The sequence below is a fragment of the Hypomesus nipponensis genome, chromosome 20, assembly GCF_054491055.1.
Source record: "Hypomesus nipponensis isolate SF chromosome 20, ASM5449105v1, whole genome shotgun sequence".
NCBI lineage: Eukaryota > Metazoa > Chordata > Actinopteri > Osmeriformes > Osmeridae > Hypomesus > Hypomesus nipponensis.
The window spans coordinates 570,001-575,000 of record NC_140380.1 but is presented as its reverse complement, the minus strand read 5'-3'; the positions used below and the strand labels follow the sequence as shown (position 1 = coordinate 575,000).

Here is a 5,000-nt window from a genome sequence, read left to right as displayed (position 1 = left end):
TCTCTCTCTCTCTCTCTCTCTCTCTCTCTCGTGTCAAAATGAAAACAGCTTCCAGCCCCTTTCATGAAGGACTACTTGTGCATATTGCAAGATTTCAGTTTCTAAGTGAATGAGCAAAAGAGCAGACAGCACCTGGTATTCCCAGGCGGTCTCCCATCCAAGTACTAACCAGGCCCGACCCTGCTTAGCTTCCGAGATCAGACGAGATCGGGCGTTGCCAGGCTGGTATGGCCGTACCAAATAAGTTGACAACCAAAGGCTACTTATCCATATACAGATTTAGCAATTGACAATGCAAGGTAGTCTCTCTCTCTCTCTCTCTCGTGTCAAAATGAAAACAGCTTCCAGCCCCTTTCATGAAGGACTACTTGTGCATATTGCAAGATGTCAGTTTCTAAGTGAATGAGCAAAAGAGCATACAGCACCTGGTATTCCCAGGCGGTCTCCCATCCAAGTACTAACCAGGCCCGACCCTGCTTAGCTTCCGAGATCAGACGAGATCGGGCGTTGCCAGGCTGGTATGGCCGTACGAAATAAGTTGACAACCATAGGCTACTTATCCATATACAGATTTAGCAATTGACAATGCAAGGTGGTCTCTCTCTCTCTCTCTCGTGTCAAAATGAAAACAGCTTCCAGCCCCTTTCATGAAGGACTACTTGTGCATATTGCAAGATTTCAGTTTCTAAGTGAATGAGCAAAAGAGCATACAGCACCTGGTATTCCCAGGCGGTCTCCCATCCAAGTACTAACCAGGCCCGACCCTGCTTAGCTTCCGAGATCAGACGAGATCGGGCGTTGCCAGGCTGGTATGGCCGTACGAAATAAGTTGACAACCATAGGCTACTTATCCATATACAGATTTAGCAATTGACAATGCAAGGTAGTCTCTCTCTCTCTCTCGTGTCAAAATGAAAACAGCTTCCAGCCCCTTTCATGAAGGACTACTTGTGCATATTGCAAGATTTCAGTTTCTAAGTGAATGAGCAAAAGAGCATACAGCACCTGCTATTCCCAGGCGGTCTCCCATCCAAGTACTAACCAGGCCCGACCCTGCTTAGCTTCCGAGATCAGACGAGATCGGGCGTTGCCAGGCTGGTATGGCCGTACGAAATAAGTTGACAACCATAGGCTACTTATCCATATACAGATTTAGCAATTGACAATGCAAGGTAGTCTCTCTCTCTCTCTCTCTCTCTCTCTCTCTCTCTCGTGTCAAAATGAAAACAGCTTCCAGCCCCTTTCATGAAGGACTACTTGTGCATATTGCAAGATTTCAGTTTCTAAGTGAATGAGCAAAAGAGCAGACAGCACCTGGTATTCCCAGGCGGTCTCCCATCCAAGTACTAACCAGGCCCGACCCTGCTTAGCTTCCGAGATCAGACGAGATCGGGCGTTGCCAGGCTGGTATGGCCGTACCAAATAAGTTGACAACCAAAGGCTACTTATCCATATACAGATTTAGCAATTGACAATGCAAGGTAGTCTCTCTCTCTCTCTCTCTCTCTCTCTCTCTCTCGTGTCAAAATGAAAACAGCTTCCAGCCCCTTTCATGAAGGACTACTTGTGCATATTGCAAGATGTCAGTTTCTAAGTGAATGAGCAAAAGAGCATACAGCACCTGGTATTCCCAGGCGGTCTCCCATCCAAGTACTAACCAGGCCCGACCCTGCTTAGCTTCCGAGATCAGACGAGATCGGGCGTTGCCAGGCTGGTATGGCCGTACGAAATAAGTTGACAACCATAGGCTACTTATCCATATACAGATTTAGCAATTGACAATGCAAGGTAGTCTCTCTCTCTCTCTCTCTCTCTCTCTCGTGTCAAAATGAAAACAGCTTCCAGCCCCTTTCATGAAGGACTACTTGTGCATATTGCAAGATGTCAGTTTCTAAGTGAATGAGCAAAAGAGCATACAGCACCTGGTATTCCCAGGCGGTCTCCCATCCAAGTACTAACCAGGCCCTACCCTGCTTAGCTTCCGAGATCAGACGAGATCGGGCGTTGCCAGGCTGGTATGGCCGTACGAAATAAGTTGACAACCATAGGCTACTTATCCATATACAGATTTAGCAATTGACAATGCAAGGTAGTCTCTCTCTCTCTCTCTCTCTCTCTCTCTCTCTCTCTCTCTCTCTCTCGTGTCAAAATGAAAACAGCTTCCAGCCCCTTTCATGAAGGACTACTTGTGCATATTGCAAGATTTCAGTTTCTAAGTGAATGAGCAAAAGAGCAGACAGCACCTGGTATTCCCAGGCGGTCTCCCATCCAAGTACTAACCAGGCCCGACCCTGCTTAGCTTCCGAGATCAGACGAGATCGGGCGTTGCCAGGCTGGTATGGCCGTACCAAATAAGTTGACAACCAAAGGCTACTTATCCATATACAGATTTAGCAATTGACAATGCAAGGTAGTCTCTCTCTCTCTCTCTCTCGTGTCAAAATGAAAACAGCTTCCAGCCCCTTTCATGAAGGACTACTTGTGCATATTGCAAGATGTCAGTTTCTAAGTGAATGAGCAAAAGAGCATACAGCACCTGGTATTCCCAGGCGGTCTCCCATCCAAGTACTAACCAGGCCCGACCCTGCTTAGCTTCCGAGATCAGACGAGATCGGGCGTTGCCAGGCTGGTATGGCCGTACGAAATAAGTTGACAACCATAGGCTACTTATCCATATACAGATTTAGCAATTGACAATGCAAGGTGGTCTCTCTCTCTCTCTCTCGTGTCAAAATGAAAACAGCTTCCAGCCCCTTTCATGAAGGACTACTTGTGCATATTGCAAGATTTCAGTTTCTAAGTGAATGAGCAAAAGAGCATACAGCACCTGGTATTCCCAGGCGGTCTCCCATCCAAGTACTAACCAGGCCCGACCCTGCTTAGCTTCCGAGATCAGACGAGATCGGGCGTTGCCAGGCTGGTATGGCCGTACGAAATAAGTTGACAACCATAGGCTACTTATCCATATACAGATTTAGCAATTGACAATGCAAGGTAGTCTCTCTCTCTCTCTCGTGTCAAAATGAAAACAGCTTCCAGCCCCTTTCATGAAGGACTACTTGTGCATATTGCAAGATTTCAGTTTCTAAGTGAATGAGCAAAAGAGCATACAGCACCTGCTATTCCCAGGCGGTCTCCCATCCAAGTACTAACCAGGCCCGACCCTGCTTAGCTTCCGAGATCAGACGAGATCGGGCGTTGCCAGGCTGGTATGGCCGTACGAAATAAGTTGACAACCATAGGCTACTTATCCATATACAGATTTAGCAATTGACAATGCAAGGTAGTCTCTCTCTCTCTCTCTCTCTCTCTCTCTCTCTCTCTCTCGTGTCAAAATGAAAACAGCTTCCAGCCCCTTTCATGAAGGACTACTTGTGCATATTGCAAGATTTCAGTTTCTAAGTGAATGAGCAAAAGAGCAGACAGCACCTGGTATTCCCAGGCGGTCTCCCATCCAAGTACTAACCAGGCCCGACCCTGCTTAGCTTCCGAGATCAGACGAGATCGGGCGTTGCCAGGCTGGTATGGCCGTACCAAATAAGTTGACAACCAAAGGCTACTTATCCATATACAGATTTAGCAATTGACAATGCAAGGTAGTCTCTCTCTCTCTCTCTCTCTCTCTCTCTCTCTCGTGTCAAAATGAAAACAGCTTCCAGCCCCTTTCATGAAGGACTACTTGTGCATATTGCAAGATGTCAGTTTCTAAGTGAATGAGCAAAAGAGCATACAGCACCTGGTATTCCCAGGCGGTCTCCCATCCAAGTACTAACCAGGCCCGACCCTGCTTAGCTTCCGAGATCAGACGAGATCGGGCGTTGCCAGGCTGGTATGGCCGTACGAAATAAGTTGACAACCATAGGCTACTTATCCATATACAGATTTAGCAATTGACAATGCAAGGTAGTCTCTCTCTCTCTCTCTCTCTCTCTCTCTCGTGTCAAAATGAAAACAGCTTCCAGCCCCTTTCATGAAGGACTACTTGTGCATATTGCAAGATGTCAGTTTCTAAGTGAATGAGCAAAAGAGCATAAAGCACCTGGTATTCCCAGGCGGTCTCCCATCCAAGTACTAACCAGGCCCTACCCTGCTTAGCTTCCGAGATCAGACGAGATCGGGCGTTGCCAGGCTGGTATGGCCGTACGAAATAAGTTGACAACCATAGGCTACTTATCCATATACAGATTTAGCAATTGACAATGCAAGGTAGTCTCTCTCTCTCTCTCTCTCTCTCTCTCTCTCTCTCTCTCTCTCTCTCTCTCTCTCTCTCTCTCTCTCTCTCTCTCTCTCTCTCTCTCTCTCGTGTCAAAATGAAAACAGCTTCCAGCCCCTTTCATGAAGGACTACTTGTGCATATTGCAAGATTTCAGTTTCTAAGTGAATGAGCAAAAGAGCAGACAGCACCTGGTATTCCCAGGCGGTCTCCCATCCAAGTACTAACCAGGCCCGACCCTGCTTAGCTTCCGAGATCAGACGAGATCGGGCGTTGCCAGGCTGGTATGGCCGTACCAAATAAGTTGACAACCAAAGGCTACTTATCCATATACAGATTTAGCAATTGACAATGCAAGGTAGTCTCTCTCTCTCTCGTGTCAAAATGAAAACAGCTTCCAGCCCCTTTCATGAAGGACTACTTGTGCATATTGCAAGATGTCAGTTTCTAAGTGAATGAGCAAAAGAGCATACAGCACCTGGTATTCCCAGGCGGTCTCCCATCCAAGTACTAACCAGGCCCGACCCTGCTTAGCTTCCGAGATCAGACGAGATCGGGCGTTGCCAGGCTGGTATGGCCGTACGAAATAAGTTGACAACCATAGGCTACTTATCCATATACAGATTTAGCAATTGACAATGCAAGGTGGTCTCTCTCTCTCTCTCTCTCGTGTCAAAATGAAAACAGCTTCCAGCCCCTTTCATGAAGGACTACTTATGCATATTGCAAGATTTCAGTTTCTAAGTGAATGAGCAAAAGAGCATAAAGCACCTGGTATTCCCAGGCG

At 47.0% G+C, this 5,000-nt stretch overlaps 11 non-coding genes and 6 pseudogenes across 11 annotated transcripts; all 17 read right to left on the bottom strand.

Annotated features, from left to right (window-relative positions):
* Positions 1-120: 120 nt before the first annotated feature.
* Positions 121-239, bottom strand: LOC146239997 (5S ribosomal RNA; annotated as a pseudogene).
* A 174-nt stretch (positions 240-413) lies between these two features.
* Positions 414-532, bottom strand: LOC146239996 (5S ribosomal RNA). The gene has a single exon (XR_014735950.1). It is a non-coding gene; the product is annotated as a 5S ribosomal RNA (ribosomal RNA).
* Positions 533-704: 172 nt separating this feature from the next.
* LOC146239995 (5S ribosomal RNA) lies at positions 705-823 on the bottom strand. Its single transcript, XR_014735949.1, has one exon. It is a non-coding gene; the product is annotated as a 5S ribosomal RNA (ribosomal RNA).
* A 170-nt stretch (positions 824-993) lies between these two features.
* On the bottom strand, positions 994-1,112 carry LOC146239994 (5S ribosomal RNA). Its single transcript, XR_014740431.1, has one exon. It is a non-coding gene; the product is annotated as a 5S ribosomal RNA (ribosomal RNA).
* Positions 1,113-1,302: 190 nt separating this feature from the next.
* On the bottom strand, positions 1,303-1,421 carry LOC146239993 (5S ribosomal RNA; annotated as a pseudogene).
* Positions 1,422-1,609: 188 nt separating this feature from the next.
* LOC146239992 (5S ribosomal RNA) lies at positions 1,610-1,728 on the bottom strand. Its single transcript, XR_014735948.1, has one exon. It is a non-coding gene; the product is annotated as a 5S ribosomal RNA (ribosomal RNA).
* Positions 1,729-1,910: 182 nt separating this feature from the next.
* LOC146239991 (5S ribosomal RNA) lies at positions 1,911-2,029 on the bottom strand. Its single transcript, XR_014736109.1, has one exon. It is a non-coding gene; the product is annotated as a 5S ribosomal RNA (ribosomal RNA).
* A 202-nt stretch (positions 2,030-2,231) lies between these two features.
* On the bottom strand, positions 2,232-2,350 carry LOC146239990 (5S ribosomal RNA; annotated as a pseudogene).
* A 174-nt stretch (positions 2,351-2,524) lies between these two features.
* On the bottom strand, positions 2,525-2,643 carry LOC146239989 (5S ribosomal RNA). Its single transcript, XR_014735946.1, has one exon. It is a non-coding gene; the product is annotated as a 5S ribosomal RNA (ribosomal RNA).
* Positions 2,644-2,815: 172 nt separating this feature from the next.
* On the bottom strand, positions 2,816-2,934 carry LOC146239988 (5S ribosomal RNA). The gene has a single exon (XR_014735945.1). It is a non-coding gene; the product is annotated as a 5S ribosomal RNA (ribosomal RNA).
* Positions 2,935-3,104: 170 nt separating this feature from the next.
* On the bottom strand, positions 3,105-3,223 carry LOC146239987 (5S ribosomal RNA). The gene has a single exon (XR_014740430.1). It is a non-coding gene; the product is annotated as a 5S ribosomal RNA (ribosomal RNA).
* A 194-nt stretch (positions 3,224-3,417) lies between these two features.
* On the bottom strand, positions 3,418-3,536 carry LOC146239986 (5S ribosomal RNA; annotated as a pseudogene).
* A 188-nt stretch (positions 3,537-3,724) lies between these two features.
* Positions 3,725-3,843, bottom strand: LOC146239985 (5S ribosomal RNA). Its single transcript, XR_014735944.1, has one exon. It is a non-coding gene; the product is annotated as a 5S ribosomal RNA (ribosomal RNA).
* A 184-nt stretch (positions 3,844-4,027) lies between these two features.
* LOC146239984 (5S ribosomal RNA) lies at positions 4,028-4,146 on the bottom strand. The gene has a single exon (XR_014735082.1). It is a non-coding gene; the product is annotated as a 5S ribosomal RNA (ribosomal RNA).
* Positions 4,147-4,392: 246 nt separating this feature from the next.
* Positions 4,393-4,511, bottom strand: LOC146239983 (5S ribosomal RNA; annotated as a pseudogene).
* Positions 4,512-4,679: 168 nt separating this feature from the next.
* Positions 4,680-4,798, bottom strand: LOC146239982 (5S ribosomal RNA). The gene has a single exon (XR_014735943.1). It is a non-coding gene; the product is annotated as a 5S ribosomal RNA (ribosomal RNA).
* A 174-nt stretch (positions 4,799-4,972) lies between these two features.
* The window catches only part of LOC146239981 (5S ribosomal RNA), a 119-nt pseudogene continuing 91 nt past the window's right edge, over positions 4,973-5,000 (bottom strand).